The sequence below is a fragment of the Aythya ferina genome (assembly GCF_964211825.1).
Source record: "Aythya ferina genome assembly, chromosome: 23".
Classification (NCBI taxonomy): Eukaryota; Metazoa; Chordata; class Aves; order Anseriformes; family Anatidae; genus Aythya; species Aythya ferina.
This window is the reverse complement of record NC_140321.1, coordinates 7,292,922-7,315,347: the sequence shown is the minus strand read 5'-3', so window position 1 is coordinate 7,315,347 and position 22,426 is coordinate 7,292,922. Positions and strand designations below refer to the sequence as shown.

General features: G+C 54.9%; 2 protein-coding genes across 5 annotated transcripts in view; both read left to right on the top strand.

The window, feature by feature from the left end:
- The window catches only part of SKAP1 (src kinase associated phosphoprotein 1), a 142,902-nt gene that overhangs the window by 81,011 nt on the left and 39,465 nt on the right, over positions 1 to 22,426 (top strand). The window lies entirely within an intron of this gene.
- The window catches only part of PRR15L (proline rich 15 like), a 79,462-nt gene continuing 74,859 nt past the window's right edge, over positions 17,824 to 22,426 (top strand). Inside the window, exon 1 of the mRNA XM_084496591.1 lies at positions 17,824 to 17,828. The gene's annotated coding sequence lies outside the window, so the exon portion shown is untranslated. The remainder of the gene's footprint in view (positions 17,829 to 22,426) is intronic.

The window sequence follows — 22,426 nt, the reverse complement described above, 5'->3', positions numbered from 1 at the left end:
TTTAAACCAGTTTGTTTTAAAATCTCTTCTGTACAGTTTAGACTCAGCTCTGGTGTTGCTGCTACACAAGTGTAAATCTGAAGCAAAGCTGGTGAAGAAAATAACAATAGGCTGGACCCAGTCCCATTTTTAAATGGAAAAAAAAAAAAAAAAAGGGCTTCAACCCTCTAAAGGACAGTTTTTTAAATTGCTGATATTATTGAGTATTTGTAGGGAACAGGGACTGGAAGAAAACAGCCCTTTGGAAGGGGCTAAGGTGCTGCACGGGAGGAGGAGTAGCGTTAGGTACCAGGTACTCTGTGGCTAATGATGTGCTTAAGATTGAGGGCAGCTCTAAGGTCCTTTTGCATGAAAGCATAAAGGAGCTTTATTGTACTTGGAAATCAAGTTCAGTATTTTTAGAAGCTTTTTTATGGAGATATGAACAGCTAAAGGCTTTGAAATAATGTCATGCAAAGAAAGTACCAGTGGCATAAATTTTCTTCGTTAGCCCAACAAAACTAAATCCTCGGTAGTTCTTCTGCGGTATCAAATGCCTGAAATCGAAAAGTGTTCATTCTCCCCTTGTTGCCCCATCCAGTGGGGTATAACATCCCCCAGTAAAACAAGCCCTGTATTCAACCTGCTTGCTTTTGGGAGTGAAGGTGAGGGGGGTCTTGAGTTTTAACTTTTCGTCTCGCATATGGCAAGTGAGAACTTTGCTTCCTGTAGTAACAATAAAACACAGTAAATGTCTGTTAACTCTGGGGAACGCGCTCTCTTTTGGTGCTCAGTGTTACAGTAAAATGCTCCATCTTCAGGTTTTCCTGATGCGGCATATGGTTGGGGGGTGTTGGAAATTAAGCTGTGCATTATGCTTCATTGGCTTACAGCTGTGTTCGGGCGCGCTGTCTGTGGAATCAGAAGGGCCGGCCGCGGAGGGCTGCGCTGCTGGGGCTGCCATCCGCTCGCTGCCCGGGAGCAAGGACAGAATCAAACCTCAGCCTGAATTTTTCTGTGTCGAGGTGGTGCCGCCGTGTCGTGTTGTGTGCTCCCCTCTGCCGCGGCGCCCACCCTGCCTCCAGCCCCTCGCCCACGGCTGGGGCTCGTCCCTGCGCACCCGGCCCCTGCCCGGCCCGCGAGCGCGACGGCGTCGGTCCCAGCGCCTCGGCTTGTCTGCTGCCAGAGAAACAAAGAAACTGCAGCTAGCACAGTTATTTAAAAGGAGCTGTAATATGTTACTGTTATGGGTCATTGCGGGGTTTTTTTATACCGATATTACCATTATTATCCTCTCCAGCCGTAAAAATTGATTGGTGAGATGAGCAGCCTGCGATACTCTCTGATTCTGGCTGAGGGACTGAATCTCTCCATCCAGGTGGAGCAGAAGAGTGATGGAGACAGCCCGACCCTGCTCCCCCCACCCTCCACGAGGATCTCCTTTGCACACATACGTTTTGTTCACATCCGTGCGGTTCATGGCAGCTGCCCAGATCCCCGCAGTGAGCTGCTCCGCGTGGCCGTCAGGTCGGCTGCCTCGTGCAGGACCTAATGCCCAAGATCGTGCACCAGGAGCTTGGTGCATGTCCCACACGGATGTCGTAACGCAGTTTGGGAAGTCAAGTCAAGGTGTGTGGTGCATTCCCAGGTTTTGTACGAATCAGGTCAGCGTGAGCGTGTGTGCAAAATGATGAGGCTGAAAGTGCCTTGGGGGAGGCAAAAAGACAGTGCCTGCGACCAGAGCTGGCTGCACGCACACATGTCTCAAATAAGGAGTAAATAGTGGGATGTAGCAACACTCAGATAGTTGTTTTCTTTAACCACACAGTTCCAGCTGCTTTTTCAAGATGACAGTGGGGTTATTTTGTAAAAAAAAGGGAGGCTAAAGTTAGAGAGAAGTGAACTGAATTAAGCAAGCTCAAAAGACACACACAGAGCTGGCAAAGAGTGCAGGCGTCCTGGCTCATAATCCGTTGGACTAGAGCTGATCCCAAAGCAGTGATAAAACTCCGGACTCCTGCCTCCAGGCCTTGTGTGCTGCCTGTTAAACCACAGTGGCATCATACCATGTTTGAAAACTGTATTCTGGCCTGTTCTCCAATTACTTTGGTGGAGTTAAGCCAGTTTACGCCAGCTGATGAGCTGCCCTCCTGTGTGTATAATTATTCATAGAATGAGATCCAGGAAAGTTTAGATTAAGGCTGTGGGTACATGAATGGGTCAACATGAGGCATTTCAGCCTGTCCTGCTTTTTAAGGGTTGTATTCACATAATGCAACCCTTTGAAAGCAATTTAACCCCAATAGTGACAAATCTAAATCCTTGAGGAATTAGGGCTAAATTGGTCACGTTTCCCAGCGTTTGCTTTTCAATGCGCAGCCTGCTCATTTCTCACACGCTCGAGCTCTCTGCCTGCTGCTGGCCTGTGCGCAGCTGCCACGCCGCGGGTTTGCCCCAGGCTTTTGCCTCGAGTTTCACCTCTCCGGCCACGCGGCCGCAGCCTGCAGAGCCGGGAGGCCGGGCACCAAGCATGGACGAGAGCCTGTGGCGAGGAGCCGCACGGTCGGGCTGCTGGAGTCTGGAAGCGGAGAGGAGCCGATGGGCTCTGCTGCCTGAGCTGCCCCGGACAGACCGAGCAGCGAGGAGCAGCCCAGGGCCCTGGGCCACTGCCTGGCCCGGCACAGCCCTGGCCACATGGCCCCGGCCTCGCTGGGCTTTTGTTTGCTTCTCTGCGGAAGCAGAGAGCAGCGCAGCCCTCCTGTCGCGTGCTTTCACCAGCAGCTGGTTCCGGCAGCAGCCCTGGGCTGCGCGTGGGCCACGTCGGAAGGCAAATGCCGAAATCTTCCTGACTTCAGTGTGACGACGAACGTTTCTAAACAAAGGTCTCAGTTCCCCCCGTAGCAGATTAAGCCTGGGTTTTAGTGATCTCTGACTTCGGCGCTCTGCTGGTGTCTGTTCCCAGGGCTTGGCTGCTTTTAGTCCCTGTCGGAGATGTTGGTCAGCGCAGCTCTGTGTCTTTGCCGGAATCACTTTTGTTTATTTCTTAAGCAAATTTTTTCTGCAGTGCACAGAACTAAGGGAACATGGCTCGTGCAAAAAAAAAATCTTTCCTTGCCTTTGTTGCAGTGACCAGAAGTCAATATCAGGGTTAAAAAATAAAAGGTAATTTCAACCATCCAAACCTGGGCTTGAATCGTGCAGGGCAATTTCAAATTCCATGGTGCTCTAGAGGTGTTGAGGGCAACAAATTAATTATTTTCAGGATTGGGCTTTAATTTTTTAACCTGTCATATTAGTCGAAATGGTATCAGAATATACAGCAATCATGCCTTTCAAACAGGAGGCATGTGTCACGGTGAAACATGCAAAACCTGGTTATTATGTAATGAGGTTTGCATTGATTTGAAAAATATGCTGTGCCAAAACCTTCACACGTTCCCCTGCTTTACAAAAATAAATAAAATAAACGGGGAAAACCTCAGGGAAAAATTTCTGACAGTCCCTGAGTGCTGCAGGGAGACGCCAGCTAGTTAGGAAATATTGCGGTGTCAGTCTGATTTCATTTATACAATTTATTTTATTGAGAAATATTGGCTAAAATAAATTTCCAAAACAAATGTTATGACTTTCCATCCTCGGCGAGCGAGGTGCCTGGATTTCTCATCAGCTGAGCGTGTAGTTCCCGCAGAACGCGTTTCTGTAGGCAGCGCAGTAGCTGCACGGCAGCCAAGCAGGAGCGGGGAGCGGGAAGAAGGGGATTTGAGAGGGGTAGAGCAGGACGGGGCCGTTCCTTACGGATCGTGTGGTGTCTGGTCGTGGTGCTGTTGTTAATATTGCCACCGAGGGCCATGATGTCGAGTACTGAGATGGGAAGCGCTGCCGCAGCCACGCGGGGAAATGCCTGAGGAGAATTGAGAATCGCCGCCTTCGCACCCTCCCCTCCGGGCGCAGGCCGGGTCCGTGGGCAGGGCCCGCGCTGGGTGCCGGTGGCACGGACCTGGGGGGCACGGTGCCACAGGGCTGTGCTGCTGCCCACGGCCAGACACGACTTCAGTGGCTTTTTTGCACGGTTTCCACCTTCCCCCGAGGCTCCTGCCTTGCTGGGCACAGGGCAGCAATGCGGCTGGGCGTGTGGCTCTGGGAGCTGCTTGTGCCCCAAGGCCCCACACTGGGGTCCGCAGCTTGGGGCTGAGCCCAGGGAGACTTCATTTCTGTGACGCAGAGGGTCGAAAACTTCGAAGCCTTGGGGGCTGTGTTCTGTTGAAAACTGCTCATCGCCTGGCCCTGCTGTAATTTTCCTGGCAGTACCATACAGCATCTAAAGGAAATACTTAATTACATGCTTAACTCTGTGTGTGAAATTCAGTGGGAACTTGTCAGGGCTTTAAATTTCTCGGTGCTTCGGGGCTCAAAAGCAGGCGCAGGCAGCGCTGCCTCTTGCACCACGCGTGGTGGTGCTCTGCTGCTCTGAGCACCCCGGCCCCGCACCGGGTCCAGGATGTCAGTGCCATGAGCCAGGCTGGGGGAACGCGGGAGCTCCAGATCGCCAGGCACTCACGCGGGTCAGGATACAGCCCCGACAACCCAAACCAGCACACCTGGGGCGGAGCAGCCAGGCTGGGCTGAGCCCCTCGTGGAGAATTTATCCCAGGCAAAATGAGCGATGGGAGCCCGAAAGCCATCCTTCCCCCCAGTGAATTACTGTGCTGCAGCAGGACAAGAGAACGGAGCCCCTGTTGCATAAGTCAAACCTAGAGAAATGTGAAGACATAAAAAAAGAGAAGATTTAAAGTATGCAAACCATACTGAAAACTTGATTAATTAATTACAACCGGTGGACTAAATTCTGCTCTCAATTAACACGTGCAGCCCCATTGAAATTAATGGGGTTGCACATGTGTGCAGGCAGAAATTGGTGCGATAGGTTTATTACCAGTAAATGGCAATTAATAATGGTTCTCCTTTTATATTTTCTATTTTAGCCTATTAATATTTCCAATCCTTGGAATCGCAGCGATACCACGACAGCAGTTATGAATTAGGAGCTGGGGGAACCCCCTTATTTTTTTTTTCCCTGAAAGAAGTTTCTGTTACCAAAAGTTTGCCTAGTGTTATTTTTATAGCCGAGTGAGAGAGAATTTACAGGGAGCTGAAATCATTGAAGCTAATTAGCTGAATGGCCCTATTATTTATCCAGGGACACGTAGTACAATAATTGCTATTGCAGGTTTGAAGCATCTCAGGGATATTAATTCCAGAGCTTTCATGTCATCTCAGTACAGTAAAACTTCCTAATGGCACCCTGAAGGTGCATAATCTCATTTTAAAACTACTTTTTCTTCTTTTTTTCTGAGGGAACTGGCAGAATCTCCTTCCATAAAAGCTGAAAAAGGGGAAGAACTCATAATATTTTCCTCATAAGAAAGCAGTTATATTTTCTTATTATTTTTTCCACTCTCTGACCTTTCTGGCTTCCCGATGATGGGCCTGCCAGAGCTCTTCATCAAAAGTTTCCCCGAACTTTGCTCTTCCGCCGTGCTCCGCGGAGCGGTGACAGCCATTTCGGCAGCACCCCAGGGACGGTTGGGGGCCGTGGGGGCCCCCCGGGGACCGGGACCGCGGGGTCTGGAGCCTCTCCTTGGCCCCTTCTCAGGGCACAGCAGGGACAGGCAGCACAGCACAGAAGGGACGCCTCGGGCCGGGGCAGAGCACCCAGCGCAGGGCAGCTTCAAGGTGCCCCAGGCAGGGCCTCCACCCCTCCACCGCCCCGCACACCCGCTGCTCGCTGGGCTTTGCCTCTGCTGGCGCTGAAGGCCAAAGCCCTGGGGTGCTGGGAGCAGGACGCGCTCCACACCGCTTTGCTCAGGCTTCCTGCCCAACTGCTCTGCGCGAGCCCCGAGTTCAAGGCAGCCCCGGCCCAGAGCTGCCCTGGGCCCGAGTGCACGAGGCCAGTGTGGGTGGAGAGGCAGCGGAGTCCCTCGGGGCCACCCCGAAGCCGCGTGGGGCGAGTCCAGGCCTTGGCGTGGAGCCGGCCCTGCACAGCAGCGGTGTGGCAGGCAGGAAGGACGGGTCCCGCACCCCAGCCCGTCCTGGCGTCGCCAGCCCCTGCCAAAGACGCTTCTCCACAAGCAGAACGAGCTGCGGTGCGAGGAGCCAGGGAGCGCCTCCACAGCCCCTGCGGGTGGCTGCGGGCTCAGCCCGGAGACCCTTGGGTCACGGTGCCTGCGGCCTGGGGCTGGGCACCAGTGGGAATACGTGGATGTAAGCAGCCAGGGTTTGCGATGGAAGCCTTGATGGGACTTTAATTAGAACCATGTGAATGGCGCTGCTTTCACTTTAATTTAGCTTGATTTAAATGACACTCGTGGGCCAGATGAACCAAAGTCACTGGAGCTACACCAATTTACACCAGCTGAGGATTTGGCATTAAAAGGGGGGATGAAGGTGATTCCCTGTACTTTGTTTTAACCCAACAATCTTTACGGCCATCCATTAAGGCACTCCACCAGGCATTTCTCCTTCTGCAGAAGAGGTTTCAGCGGAAGAAATAAAGCTGTGAAGATTCAGTTTTCACTTTGTTTCTCGTAAAGACAGTCAGACTCCAACATAAACAACAATTTACACCCAGCATTTATTCTGGAAATTACAGTATCGTGCAGCTAACGCACACAGATAAATAATGTTTTATGGGATTCTGTGGAGTCCTTTCAGGGTAGCGGATGTTTAGTAGAATTAGAAGACTTAGAAAATGGAGAGCTCCGGCTCTAGCTGTTAATCCTGGAAAACACAAATGCAGAGCAGGCTCCCACAATTAAAAAGATAAAAATAAATTCCTCCCTACATACATTCTTCCTTTAAAAAACATCTTTATTAAACATTCAAGGGGACAAGCCCTCAAACATCCCAGTGCAGACAGAGCAAGCTTTGTGTTTGTCACGATTCCAGCTTGTGATGGGAAGGCTGCTCAGAGCCCCCCGGGAAATGTCAGCACAAACCCCGAGAGGTGTCCGTGGGCCGAGGGGAAGCCACGGCGGTGGCAGGGTGGGCTCTGAGCGCCCGTGGGGTGGCTCCTCCAGCAGGAGCTGTGTGTGGGAGCTCCTGGAGCAGTTCCATGCCGGGCAGCACTCAATAAGCCCACGGGGAAACTGATGCTCACCTACACACAGGTGCAAGCTATCAGGGGCCTTACAGTGCTGGTGAGACGCAGCCAGTCCTCATGTCCTTAATACCGGTTTTGTCCTTTCAAAAACGGCCGGTGTGCCTGAGGTGGCAGCTTCGCTTCTGCCAGGGCTCGTGGCGCTTGACTTCCCCATGGACGCGTTGTGGCTTGCGGCTGCTCTGACAGCCCCGGGACCAGCCAGGACAGTGAGCTGAACCTCAGCATCCTGAGGCAGGGCTTCAGTGGAGGAGCGTTGTCAGCTCACTTCATCCTGCAAAGCTCTCACTCTTTTCGCCAGGACACCTCCAAAACACAGTGTTCATAAAAGCAAAGGTCGGGGTCCAGTGTAATAAAGCAGTCCAGGGCATCCATTCCCCAGGCAGGACGAAGCCGCATTTAGTAAACTGTTTGAACAAGAGTCCACTTGTCCTAATTAGTGTCAGGCTGTCGCTATTATTATTAGTTAGGGAGTTTTAACTGCTTCACCCGGAATTTGTTCTTTGAAGCACGGCGCCTCACGTCTGATTGCAGTTTTGTCGTGCAGGATTGCCCCAGTGCCACAAACGCTGCAAGGGCCCAAAGCGCTGGCCTTTGCCAGGCCTCTGCTGCTTGTGGGGCAGGGGGATGAGCGCATCCGTGTGCTGCTCGGCCTTCGTTCAAGGGCTTTGGTGGTGGCTGTGGGGGCACGGCGCCGTGCTCAGGGCTGGGCTTGCTGCCCCCGCTCCCGGCTGCGGTTCAATGTGCGACCCGCCGGGGTCTGCCTGCCTGACCACGAGCGGGCGGAGGGTGGCACTGGGGGTTTTAGGGCTTTACGGCACGTCTGCCATAAAAAGGGGGACATGGCAGCGGGCTAGGAAGGGAAACTAATGCTTGGCCTTTAAGAAATAGGGAACTAGGCTGTGCAATTCATAGGCTTAAGGTTTTGTGGCCCAAGCTCTTAACAAGAGTGAGAAAGCATCAGGTCTGGGAATGGCTGCGCATCCAAAGTTGGGCAAGCTCCAGCAGTTTCTGTATGAGCTGCTCCTCCTGCAGAAATACCCCGGTCCTGTCTGGTCCAGAATTGAATGCTGCAGGCCAGAAAGTGCCTGGTACAATACAAGTTACCTGCCCAGGTCTTCAAACAAGTGGCAAAGGTAGGTGAAAGAGGTGATAGTTTTACCCATTCTGCTCAAGGGAGCATTAATTAAAGAGCACAAAGGTTGGCATTTCCAGTGTAAAGCTGTGGAGTATCAGGTCACCTGGTACCAAACCAGAGAGCCAGAGGCTCTCTGTTTCTATGTGCAGTAATACAGCAAAACCCGATCTTACTCAATGTCCTTGTGTGCTACCACAATGTAAAATGAAGACCACAGAGATGGGGGTCCAGCAGCCCACATCAGGCTCGTGGCCTCGTCCAGGAGTAGCCTGGGCCTAGAAGTGACCAGCAGCAGCTGCTTTGGAGAGCTGCAAGAAAACCCTGTAATGGACAGGGATGGAATAACTTCCCTATATTTAGAAATTCCCTCCTGACCCTTCCTGCTTTACGACTTGAAGCATAAAGGTTTATAGTCCTTAACTTTTATCTTGCCTAATGAAGCTGCAGATGTTCACACTATTTGTGTAAATATCTAACCTGTACCAGGCAGGTAAACAGGAGGGCACGTTAATCCTGGCCACGACTCCTGGGACTTAGGTACACTCATGGGGAAGGGGGTGCCCAGGTCTGGGGGTGGTTTCGATTCTGGCACCACCAGGGCTGCTGGCGGGTCATCCATGTGCTGCTCCCATCCCATGGACACCTCGGGTGGGGACTTGGCTAGCCCGTGTATGTGACAGGCCTGGGTTTCTCTCCTTTGTGCATGCGGATCCCGTTTTATTTTCACCCTTCCCCTCTCCTTTCACCTCTGCTGTTGGTTAAAACGAACCTCCACAGGAAGCAAGCTGGCCTGGCGCGTCCCAGCTGTGCGAGACGGAGCGAGAGGCATTTACAGCCTGACAGCGAGATAAAGATAAAGATGAATCTGAAGCCTCGGTGGCTGTTAGCGAGGGGAGGAGGAAACGTTTATGGCCCCATCTGCCGGCGTTTCAGTACGATGGGACCGGCTTTATGGCAGGAGCCTCCAGTGCGACTTCCTCCCATTTGGGGCTGGGGATCTGATTTCAGGCTGTTCCTGGTGGTCCCGCTGTTTGGCAGGAGGGAAGGGGGGTGGTAGTGGTGCTGTAGGACTTGAGCAGGGCTGTGGGCAAGATTCGCAGCCCCTGCCCCAAATTCAGGCACGTGGTGGCCGAGGTCACGCAGTGAGCCTGAGGAGCAGGCGCCGGGCTGTGGGTGCAAGAGCCGGGGTGCAGGGCAGAGCCATCCTCCCGGCTCCCCTGCAGGGCTGTGAGCACAAATCGTGCCCTGACTCAACCACAGATAAACCAGGAGTGGGACATGTCATTTTGTAGGTGTTTGGTCAGCCTCGAGAATGCTTTGGCTCCTTATGTTGACAGCAGGCTGCAGGTTCGTGTTCCTGATCACTCGGGCTGATTCCCTGGTGGCAGTGAGGGCCGTGGCACTGTGGGGCCGAGGCGAGCCTGTCCGCTGCTCGCATTTTCCTTCCCCATCAGCAAGCTTCACAGTGATCAGTGACACCCTCAGCACTAACAGCACTGCACCTTGCGTGGAGCTGCTGCTGTGGGGAGATGGAGGAGCTGAAGCTGGTCCTGCTCCTGGGGCAGCCCGTGCAGGAAAATAAATTCGGCTGTATGACGATCGGCCCCGTGTTAGATTCTCTCATAATAGGGAAAAAATACAGTTGCTTTTCTGTTAGGACAGAGTGCCTTACATCGAAAAATATCAAGCATTTTACAGTAGAGGTTAACTAGTGTTGTCCCTGTTTTGCAGCTGGAGAAAATTGATAGAGAGGTAAAATGGTGTTTTCAGGGTCAGTGGAGAGCCGGGAGTGGCATCATGGTGGGTTTGGGTTTGCTGCACTTTGTGCCATCGGGAGCTGAGCCCTCTGTACAGGGGCATTTAGCACTTGGGTGCTAGATAGGTTCTTGTTTTAAATGGCACCCCAAATGCTTCAGGGGTTCCTGCATTTTCTGCAAAAGCTCACTGAGAAGAAGCGGTACGAGTTGCTCCCAGCAGATTGTCTCTCCCCTCTCCTCGGCACCAGCTCTGTGCTCCGCTCAGGGGCTCCACAACAGTTTCCACAAATATTTGCTCCATAATATGACAAGGTGCCAAAAGAGACCCAGAGCAGCAAGAAAATCTCAGGGAAAAACAATTATAACACACCTACATTTTTTTTCTCCAGTAACCATAGCAATAATCGCTTGGTATCTTGGGGTTACGAGGCAGCTTTCAGGAGCCTTGGAATTGCAAGCGGCCGAATCCTGCTGGTGCTGAGAGCCGGCAGCTCCCAGGAGGGCAGGGCGGTTGAGCAGCTGGCAGGAGCAGAGCCCTGAATGGTTTTGAACCACATCACCTCCCACCTCGCGGCCTCGGCAAACTCTTTATGCGTGTGTGTGTGTGCGTGCGGGTACGCGCAGCCCTCCCTTGAAGTGGTTAACTCAGCTGTGAAGCCTTCTATCAGCCGTAATAGCTTCAAGGTGGGGAATAAAAAATGGAGAGTGTTTAAATTGTTAATGGGTTTCATGTTCTTGTCACTGTTGAGGGTTTGTTCCCTTTTATAAACTCATAGTTTTTGGTTGACATTGCTTTTATGTGAGCCATCAGCCAGTTGGTGATGGTGTTCCTGTGTTAGACCATTACTGCCGGATTGTATTTGCAGTAAAGAAAGAGAATGGAGGCCGTAAATCTACAGCCGGAGATTTAGGGCCCTGTTTCTCTGCAGTTTAGGCCCATGTGCTCAGGAAGTCCATTCTCCTCCGGCAGAATTACACCCCTCCAAACGCTCCTGCTCCGGCGCTGATCGACGGCGCTCATTGCCTCGGCCTCCCCCGGGCGCTCGGTGCAGCTAATTCCGCTCGCGCGGCCTGGAGGCGGCAGGAGATGGGGCGCTGCTGCCCTCGGGAAGGCGAGAGCCGGGCGGGTTAGCAGCTACGGGGCTTTTGTTCTGCCTGCCTCAGCCTCCAGCTCCTGGAAGAGACGGGGAGTGGAACTGGAGAGGAGGAGAACTGCTCCGGGCAGGGCAGATCTGCTCTTGCTCAGGGTGGGGTCTGGCACGCGGGGGCCACGCGAGCACCCTGAGCTCTGGGCTCGTCGGTGCACCCGGCAGAGGGGCAGAGGCGTTGGCACGGGTCAGCGGCGTAAAAGTGTCCCGGGCACAGGGACAGGCCCTGGGATGAGACACGGAGGGGCACCAACAACGGAGGGGCAGGTAAACCTGCAGCCGCACGTGAATCGTGGCCCTGTGGCCCTTGAACCTTTCTGCTCCTCGGGTCTCTGGAACCGGACGTTTTGCACCACGGGTTGTGCTGATTGTAATTTGTGCCTTTGCTGAGGCTTCCCAGAAATCCTGGAACAGGGCACCCAAGCGCTTCCAAGTTCTGTTCTTGGCATTGCCCACTGATTTATTGTGGACTGCATGAAGTACAAAGTGAAGGTGATGAATGGGTGGGGGCTGTTAGGAGAACTGATTGCCTGCACGGGGCCAAACTCCTGTCCATTGGCATGTTAGCCCCGGGATTCCCCCGGCAGACCGAGGTCTGAGCCAGGCCCTGATGGGCTGGGCTGGGCGTTGGGCTCTGGCGCCACGGGGAGCTGCAGCAGGCGTGCAGTGCATGAGTGCAGGATGCCTGCACCCCGTCTCTCTGGGCAGGAAAGCTGCCAGTTCGGTGCAGTGGCCCCCGAGCCCTCCCAAGCCCTCCCGGGCCCTCCCGGTGCCAGCCGCAGCACCGGTGCAAACGTTTAATGGCACTCAGCTGCCAAACCTGGGTTTGCCCGTGAAGGGCATCAGATTCTCTTTTTGTGAGCTGTCAGCCCAAACTGAGCCTAAAGCCTGCTGCTTAGAAGATGTCATTTCCCTAATTGCACAGGACCCCTCCTGCCCGCATCCGTCCCACTTTCCCTCTCGCCACCCATCCGCACGCAGGAGCCGCGCCGGGGCTGGCTCTCAGGGGACTCGGCGCTGCCTGCGCTCCCCGACACTGCGGGGTTCAGCGGGGGTCAGGCCCAGATCCTGCCTCCCGTGCAGGAAGCCTGGGGTGCTCTTGACCTTCTGTGCCTGCACGAGTGTGCTTTGGGACCGAGGGCCAGCGGCACCGCTCGGTCCTCCTGGAGGAAGGAGGTGTGGGGCCTCACAAATGGGCAAGGCTGTTCCCCATGGTGGGAGTCTGAAAAATTGTCGGCTCAAAGTATCGCAGAAGTCCAAGAGAGCCTTCCCTGCTCTTCCTCTTTCTCTTCCTCCTCCTCTTCCTCCCCCCAAACCAAACGATGATGACATCCTGGCTTCCAGAGCATGTGCTGCCTGGGAGGCAGATTCAGGCAGAGGGCCATGCGCACACAGCCCTGCTCCGCGCTGGTGCAGCCCTCGGGGCCCTTCGGGTCAAGGCAACGCTGCCCCTAACTCTGAACTGGCACTGATGCAGGCTCTGGCTTTGTTGTCTGTCTTCTGCCTTCTCTTGTAAAGCTTTTCTTGCCTCTGCAAGGAAAATGAAGCTGCACATTGTGTATTCACAGGACTCCAGGAGTACAAGGCTTTAACAGAAACGTTTGCCGTGCTCATGATGAAGTTGCACAAACCGACAGGCGAGCATCCATGCAGCAGGGACTTCCAAAGCCTTCACTGCCATTAAGGTCGGCCAGAGGAGGAGCTCTGAGAGGTTGGCCCTCTCTAGAAGAGGTTTTGTGCTCTGAGGTTAGGGTGTGGGGGTGCTGCACCCCTCTCAGCTCCACTGGGCGCACACGGGCTGAAGCATCTGACTCCCGTGCAAGCACTGGCCTGCAGGCAGAGCGGGGTGCCCATGTCCTGCACTCGATGCCCTATGTGTGTATATAGAGTGTGTGTGTGCGCATACAGATACACACATGTGTATAGATGTGTATATTTATTACCGTAAGTGAAGGTTGAACACATTACTCAAACCTCAGCTTTTCCCTGAAGTCTGTTGTTTACAGAGACAATGCCTGTCCCTAGGGCTCACTCCCATAAAACCTTATTATCATATATTCCAGGGCATAAACTTCAGACGTCAGCCCCGGCACAGTGCTGAGCGGAGGCAGCCTTGTTTTGCCTTCCATTTTGCTCTGTTTTCATTCTTGCTGCTGCAGTTTTTATTTTTGTTATGATATTTGATATGCATGCTGATACACTTCTTATTCTTCTAATAAGACGGGAAATCCTGGGAGACTGTTAATGGAGCCTGAATACCTTTCTCTGGAGCCTGTTAAAGGTTTTAATACTGCACAAGCAACACAATCACCAAACCTGCCTTCCCGATCCACGCACAGCAGCTGCACTTTCCTCCTGAGTGCCCCAGCAAGGACCGGGGCTGTGGGGATGTGGGTGCTCCTGGCACCTCCACACTGCGTGTGCAGCCAGCCATCAGGCCTGGCTTCGAAGCCCAAAGAACCGTGCTGATTGCCAGAAATCGCTAACGCTGCCCCGTTCCCCAATCTCCATGCTAATGTTATTGATGTCGGTTATTTAGTGATGCTGTTTCCATCCTCCCTTTCACATCCCTGTCACCAGCGCGGGGCTGGCTCACTGCTGCTTTATTGCTGCTGATGACCAGATTTCATTGATGCCCCTGTGTTTTCTGAGGATGTTTTTGCATTACTTGACTCTCCCTCCCTCTGTAGCAATACCTGAAGCCGTGCAGAAAGCTCTCTGTACGGCCTGCAGCCTCCCGCCTTTCTACAGAAGGCTAATCCAGCATTATAATATACTAATGCAAAAAGCCACCTCCTTTTACTCCCCCCACCCTGTTTCATTCTTTTTTTTTTTCCCTTTTTCTTTTCTTAATTCACTGTCTAGTGAGTTTCTGATTGACTCAAAGACCAATTAAAGTAAAATTTAATGGGAGAATAGATTAACTCCCTGAGGTTCCCCTGCCATCCATCACATTTTTATAGCAGGAGCTGTGAAGAAGCTCATAACTTCATGCTGTGAATGTGATAATAAAGAGGGCACGGAGAGGATTCCGATTTACTGCCGGGCTGATGTGCACCAGGATGGGATTTACTGCCCCAATCCCTTCCTCCTTTTATTTGGAGGGAGGTGACCGGATCCATGCTCGGCACCGGCTCGCAGAGGCGGGAGGTTGGAGCGGATTGTGAAGGGGTTGTGGGGAAGAGGGAGGGGGGAGAGACAGGAAAAGATGCATCTCCCCTCCTGGGTTTGTGTGAAAAGGTTTGTGTGCAGAACAGCGATGAACTGAAGAAGAGAGAGAATTTATCTGGAAATAATAGAAACTATTTGTTGGATTTTCTAGGCTGAAGATCTGGAGTTAATCATTATTCCGTGAAACCCTGAATGATGTTTCTTGCAGCTTTTGTACATAGATAGTGTTCCGGTGGGAGTGCTCCTAACGGTATTTTGTCAGGCACTATCAGCAGTATTGAGCCAACCTGAGCACCCGATTATTAATCCTTTTCTCCCAGTGACATGACGGCAATCGATGGCTGAACAAGCTATTGAAACTGCAGCAATCAACTGGACTCCAGTTAATCCAATGGGATCCTGACTCGGGGCCTGGCAGGAAGAGGGAGTTTTAGGAAAGCTGAGCTTGGTCTGTGCCTGCTTGGCCGTGGGCTGAGCCCTCCTGCCGACACGGGGGCAGCAGGAGCAGGGGCTGTGTCCTGCCGGGTGGCAGGAGGCTTCAGGTGCTGCAGCTCCACGTTTGTCACCTGCGTTGCTGTTTTCAGGCACTCGCACCTCTTGTTGCCTCAGGTGAGGAAAAATAAGGCAGTTTTGCACGACTTTTATATGCAGTGAGTCCCACGACATGCACACACCAGGGGCTCTCTCTCCACTGTGAGATTTGTATGCGTTAAGGTGCCTTCCCCCTGGCTGGGGGGGGCAGTGCCATCTGCTGGTAAATCTGCTGCGTTTGAGCATGGGATTTCTGACAGGCGAGCAGAGCCGGTGCCTTTCCATGGGCTGGTGCGTGCCGCATGGGTCTGCTCCCACCCGCGTCGCACCCCCAGCACCGCTGCCTGAGCCCCAGAGGGCCTGCCGGCCCTGCGGGTGGTGGTCAGTGCCAGAGGCTCCTCACCAAATAAAATGGAGGAGGACAAAAAGCAAAGGCTTTTTAAAAGCAAAGGCTTTTACTGCCCCTTCCACCCTCGCTGGCTGCCAGGGAGGGGACCAGGTCCCAGCTGGGTGATGCCCAGCGGTCACTGGGGCTGTTTGGCCCCAGTTCGGTTCCTTTCCCCAGCTCTGCTGAGAGCTCAGCATCAGGTTTGTAGCAGAATTTGGGGTCCCCAGCAGGTGAATGTCACTGTGTAGCCTTGTGCATGGGCTCAGTCCTCAAGTGAGCCGGATGGGAGGGCAGAGCTTGGGGGAAGCCCATCTGGTGGCTCACAGTGTCTTTAGCTGCTGCCCCTTCTGGAACTCACCCACGGCACGAAAAAACAACGTGAGAGCCATGGGCGCCGCTCAGACAGACGGTGAGCTGCAGCCAGGAGCAGGGAGGCGCGGGCAGAGAGGAGCCGTGGTTTCAGGATCGGCCGGGTGTCCCCGCTGTCAGGGCAGGAGAGGGCAGGGGCAGCGGCTGGGTCTTGCCCCGCCGTGCTGGTCGATGCTGGGTGTGCAGAGGGACGGGGATGCCTCGGGGACCCGTGGCTCTTAGGTCCAGAGCTGACACCCGGTGTGGCACTGTGCCGCCACCGCAGACGGGGCCTTACGGATGTACCCGAGGCTTTCGGCTGTGCTGGAGCCGATCCCCCTGGCTGGCAGCTGCCCCACGGTTCCCCGCCGGTGCCCACCCTGGTGTGGGGCCAACCCTGAGCTCCCACCACACTCTCCTGCTTGGGGGGCAGCCGGTTTTGGGGAGCGCGAGGGCGGCTCCCGTGCCGCCGCGGGCTGACAGCCCCGCGAATGGTTACTAATAAGGTTGGCCATTAAGGTGGGTCAGTGATGGATGGGCTGCGTTCCCCTGCCCCAGCCCGGCGTGTGCTACGACACTCCCTGACCAGCAGCTGTTGTACTGGCTGCCTTGTTAAGGGTCTCTCTCGGTGACATCAGCTATACATCAACCTGGCTGATGCCTTTGATTATTTGGACAGCTCGTGGCATGATGAATCGTTGGGATTGATCTGTCTTTTCTTCGCGTTCGCTCCTTGCCCTGTCTCTCCCAACTCTCTCTGCTCTTCAACCGCAAATCCTTTAAAGGTTAGCACCTTCCCGGGTGTCCTGCCGGAACGATTCCGGGCTGTAAGACGCGGCGCTGAGGAACCTGGATGCCGTGGTACAGTTTCTCAAAAAGGCTGAGCCGGGACTGCAGGGAGGCACAGAGAGCTCTGAGCTGGTCGTGGGGAGCGGTGGCAGCTGGGGGCACGGCACAGCCATGGCGTGGCCGGCTCGGGGATCCACGTGGCACGGCTGCCTCAGGAAGAGGCAAGGAACGAGCGTGTACCAACTGACCTTGTGGGTACTGCAGCCCAGGGAGCGTAAAGCACAAGGTGCTTTCTGGGAACCTTTTCCCTCCTCCCTGCTTAGCAGTAATTACCCCTTGCAGCTTTCAGTAATCGCTAGGTGTCTGTTCATCGCCCGGCGGGGTCCTGTGATGGCGGTGCTGGTGGATGAGCCTGAGCGCACTCAGTGCCCCGCGTCTGCCCGCGGCACCCTCACGGCTGCTCCGGGTCCCTGTGGGGAGCTGCGTGCCCCTGGTCCCCCAGCAGTGTGCAAACCCTCCCAGGAATTGCCCCCTGCTGCAGTTAGCTGCCTTGTCACAAAGGCGCTGCTGCTGTGTCCCTGTCAGCAATGCGGAGCCTCTTAAACGTCCCTCTGACCGATGCGTCCCACAGCACGGTTTGGAGGAAAGGGGAAACTGCCTGTTCTGGAGGAGACAGAGATGCTCATTGGCATTTTTGATTCCATGCTATGAGCTTTTGGCCTTGTTTTCTGTTGAACTCCTTTATGCATACATGGGTTTTGTTCTAGCTGTGTTCTCCAGGGCCATCCTGTAGCAGCCAGCCTCCAGTGCCTATTTTGCTCATTCAGTTGAGTTTTTACCTGGTGCATGTGCTCTGGCAAGCCCCATTCCCTGGCCTCAGTCACTAAAATGCTGCAGGTACTGCCCAAATGCATCACAGAGTCTCCCGCAACCAAGACTGGAGAAATCTGTGTCCCTCCACCACGACCCCTAGTAGACAGAGCTGCTCCCGGTGTCACGTCCCTGGTGATCTGGCAGCCCGGTGGCCAGCCTCGCCGTGTGCGATGACAACGCTTGCATGCATGTTTAATAAACCACAGCACTCCTCAGCTGGGAGACCCTTTGTCTCTGTGCTGGGAGGTGCTGGGCACCAGCACCCTGCCGGCAGTGTGGTGGGGCTCCGAGGCGTTCCCGGCTGGCGGAGCGGAGCCCTGGGGCCACCTCACCCGTGTCCCCCTGTCCCTGCCCTGGGCTGCAGCACGGAGCCGGGGCTGGAGCAGGGCAGCTGCTGCCTGCGGTGCCTGCTCGGGGCTGGGAACTGGCTCCCTGGGTACGCCAGCAGCCAGCACCGGCCGTCTGCGCCTCGCTCGCATCGCTTTGAACTCTTATCTGTGGCGTCTCCTGATTTTCGCTGGAGCAGACGTTGAGCCTCATGCGGGCCCTGATAACCTTTCTCTTGTTCATTAAGGACCCACTTAGTGCTCTGTGGGACTGAAGCGAGACAGTCTGGAAGAGGGAAGCAGCCCAGAGCTTTTAGCCTGGGTAATGCAAAACTTCATCAATAATCTTACAAGCACAAACCCAGAACTGAAGCACAACCCTGTCGCTCTCCAAACTACCACCAAAGAAAAACAAAACAAAACAAAACAAAAACAGGTTTAAGACACCTGTGAGCTGCTTGTGAGCTTCTGTGCTTGGAGAGCGAGTTCGCCCAGCTGCATCCCTAACAGCATCGCGGGTGCACGTGCAGGTTAACTTTGGGGTGAGGACCATGGGGGGGACTGAGGTGGTTTTTGCTCTGGTCCTGCAGCTGGGGCAGGTCGCAGGGCTAAGAGCCTGCATGACAGCTCTGGCGAGGCAAGAGCCAAATGATCTGGCTCAGCATTTCAGCAGCAGGGCACAGATTTACCTCGCCTGGCTTGAGGCCCGTGCTTGGGTCTGGGCTCCCTCTGCCCTCGTGGTGTCTCAGGGGCGGCTGAGGTCCCGGGTGGGCTGTGGGGCTCCCAATGTCCCCACTGAGAGGCTGGGGGGAGCTGGGCTACGTATCTCCCTCTCGGGAGACTTGCTCTGATTTTCAGCCCAAAGAGAGTTGAGCCAGAGGCAGGGGGGGAAGGGAAACACCCCTTAAAAATTGGCTAGGTAATGGAAACAACCTTAAACTATCATATTTCAAGCATAACACCGTAATAAAAGTAACAGGATAATGATTTTTTTCAGTCCAGATATTAGAGGCCCAGATATTGATTGGTTGTTTCCCTTGTCGTTCCAGCCTCTGATGGAACTGCATTTTTTGACAGAGAGTGCAATAAAATGTACAGTTTCCAATTTGAGAGCCCTATAAATGTCATCTCTACATGCACGGTTACAAATTCTTCATGATGTTCCTTTCCCTCCCCTCAGTGCCAAGAGGGTCTTCTGAGACACTGAACACGAGCTCTCTCCCTTCCTGGAGGAGAAAGTTTGCAGGAGCACAGAACCCATCCCAGCGCCTGTCTGTGCTGTGAAGATGAAAAGAGGCTTCGTTCCCGTGGGGCAGCTCTCTTGGGGATAGGAGGACTGAGGTTACCGAGTTAATATATCTTGTAGTTTTCAGATTTATAGATTCCGGGGCAAATTACCAAGCTTTCTGCTGCCCCTGCATGTTCAGAGCCGTGCTGTCGGGAGCTTCCAGTTTGACTCCGTTGGCTGGAATATTATTGTTAATGTTTTTACTAAGAGACCTTGGTACATTTTGTGCAAAGGTGTTAAGAAAAGCTGAAATTTTACAGGGATGTCCAGGGAGAGACGGGTGGGGTGGGGGTGGGTGGTATTTGAAGTTACGTGCGCCCTTTTTGCTCCGTGCTCATATTTTTGGAGGTTCAATTTGTTTTAGTGCCCCAACTGTCTACCCTGGCATGGGTTTCTTCTTTGGTTTAGAAAGATAGGATTTTCAAAGGAGGCTAAAAAAGTGAGTGCTCACATCATAAGAGATAAGGTATCTCCTGTGGAGATAAGCCCTTTGCATCTTACCCCAGACATGTTTCGGGAGGATACAGCCTAAGTCCTTGTGCATTTTAGGGTCAGCTGAAGTGCCTGTGCTGAGGCCTCATGTGCCCCACACATGAGAAAAGGGTCGAGAAGAGGGGGCAACGCTGCACAGAGAGGCCAGGTGGCAAAAGGGTACGCACTGAACGGCCCTGCTCGTTACCCCTGGTGGCTGTCGTGTGCTGTTTTTATGTTGGTTTTAATCCCCGAGCACATTCGGGGCTGGATGCAGGTGCCTCCAGTGAAGTAACCGAAAGTGGGGGGAGGCGGGGTGGCCTGATGAATGTGCTGTTCCTCCACTGCAAAAATAACAATAATCAGTTTTATATAAATCTCCCTTCCACAAAGAGACTTGAAACCACCAGAACCATCCCCAAGGTGCAGGGGGGTACCCCGGTATGGGTAATGAGGGCAGTCACCTTCCATGAGATACGCTCGCGCTGTGACCTTCCGTTAGGTTTAATGCAACCTTTTTATTTATTTCCAATAACTCTCCAATCAGTCAGCACTCTGCCAGGTTTCCTCTAACCTCAGATCACAGTCTCATAACCGGTTTTGGGCCTTTTATTGGTCTCCAAGGTAGCTAGAGCCATTAAGCTCAGTGTTTTGATTTGATGAGAGACGTTTCAAGGGTCTCAGTGTCTCTCTCACCTTTGCCTAAACATTTCAGCCTTGTCTCTATGCTGGGAATTGTGATTGCAGAGCCCAGCCCTGGTACTCCTCAGCTCCCCCTCTGCTGGGCAGAAATTCTGTGGTTTAGAATTAAAGGGGCTCAGAATTTGCCTTTTCCTCCCCGTTCCCATAGAGCAGGTTACGTGCGGTCAGTGCCAAATCCCCGACCCTTTACCAGCGGGGTGCAGGAGGACGGGGTAAGGTCCGAACAGCACCCGTGGGTCCCGAGCTGCCGAGCCTGCCTGGATTTGTAGCCAAGGACACATCTGATTAACCACATTCGGTGCTTTTTATAATAAACTTCTGATCTCCAGCGTCCTGGATTTATCACCTGGTGGGTATCCGAAATGTAATAAGCAGCAGCTTCTTTTTTGGACCCGGCATTCTTTATGCAGCCCTGTCACTTGTTCTGTCTCCGGCGGTGGGATGCAGCCAACCCGGTCGATATTTTGTTTTATCTCCTTTTACCAATAATTTTTTTAATCCCGGCGCGTTCCTCCCGGCTCCCACCGCTGGGTAATGACCGCGGCCGGGCAGCGCCGCCCGCAGCGCTCCGGGAGCAGCCGGCGGGGGGGGGGGGGGGGGCGGCGAGGCACCGGGGGGAGCCCCCCGCGGCCCCCGGCCCCCGGCCCCGGCCCCCGCCGAGGGCCCCGTGGTCGCCGTGCCCGCAGCGGGGGGCTCCGTGCCGCGGGCCGGGGGCCGGGGGGAGGCAGCGCCCGGGGCCGGGCCCGGCCGCGGCTGCTCCGCTCCCAATCCTGGGCCTCTGCTGCTGCCTTGTGGCGGAGCCCCGCAACGGCACGGCACGGCCCGGCCCGGCCCCCGGCCCCGGCTCCTGGGCCTCGCCCTGCCCGCGCTGAGCTCTGCGGGGCAGAGCCGGGGCCGTGCCCGGGGGCCGTAAATCCGGGGGGGGCGGCTGCTGGGGGCGGCTGCTGTCCGCCCCGTGCGTTTTTAAAGACCCGAGCGGTAACCCCGGTGTCAGGACGGGCACTCGCGGGATATTTATGGCGTGAAGCTTTTTGCTCGCTTCCTCCTGCCGGTGCCGTCGCTGCTCGGGGTTAAACGGGGGCGGCCCCGTCCCGCCCGCCCCCGCAGGGTGCCCCCGGGGCCGCCGCTGCCTCCGGGGCCGGGCACGAGGAGCCCCCCCGGGGCCCAGGGCCCTGCCCGGCGCTGAGCAGAGCGGGAGGGTTCCTTCACATGGCGCGGTAACGCTAATGCTGTTTGTAGGGGGCTGGGTGGTGCCTCATCCCCCCGCACTGGCTCATGCTCAGCCCCTGAACCCCCAGATCCTGCGCTCTGCTCCTGCCTGGCAGGAGGGGCTGGGGCCGGCCGGGCACGGCAGCACCGGTGGGACCGCACCGTGCCCCGGGTGGGCCCTGGGCGCTTCCCGCGGGGGCACGGGGCAGCGCGCGGCGCCTTTGGTGCTGTCGATGGGAGGGTGGGGGCACGGGTGACCCCCCGCCGCCCTCCTCCGCTCGCTCACTCCGGGGCTGCAGGGTGAAAGCTGAAAGTTGAAGAGTACAAAACCATCAACCCCTGGCTCTCAGCTTGTGATGGGAAATGAAAATATTTGGATAAGCCACGATACGGAGCTGCTGCTATTTACAAACCTTGATCCTGTGGCCTGCACATCAAAAGGCCTCCTTTTATAAAGCGCGCTCTGCACTCCTGGCTCCGTTTTCAGGCTGTCAAGGGCATTATTTGATGTTCCTCTTTTGTTTGTTTACATTAATTAAGATGGGCAAATCCATCACTGTGACTTTCTCCCTCCATGGCGGCGGGGCAAGAGCGGCCGGGGCACACGCCTGCTGCAGGTGTTCGGCGGGTTTTGTTCGTCGGGTGATAAAACACACATTTGTTCTCCAGGTCGTGTGGACAGACTGACACTTTCCCGATAAAAGCCCACCCCCGACACCCACCCCGCCCCACGGTGACAAATGATTTTCTTATCTGGAACAAGGAAAAGCAGTGGCCAAGTTTCATCCCCGCTTCCCGCCCGGATGCTGAGGGCAGCGAGGAGCCTCGCGTCTCAGGCACCGTGCGGGCTGGTGCCACCGCGCTCGGCTCTGCCCCGTGGGCAGCTTTCAGGAGAGCATGTAACCGGCTCTGCACGGAGCCAACGTCTGTTCCCCAGCTCCCTGTGCAGCTGCTCATGCAGTGGGCAGAAAGCACTGAATTTCCTCCTTCTTTTGCCCCACTGCAGAGAAGTGCCCCCAGGCCCTTGCCTCCAGCATCTCCAGTGCCCAGAGGCACAGCTGGCATTGCAAGCCCCCTCTGCGGGATCGTGCCTCAGGGGAACTCGGCGATATAAAGTGCCCAAAATGGGAAGCCCAAGGCCTGCCACAGCTC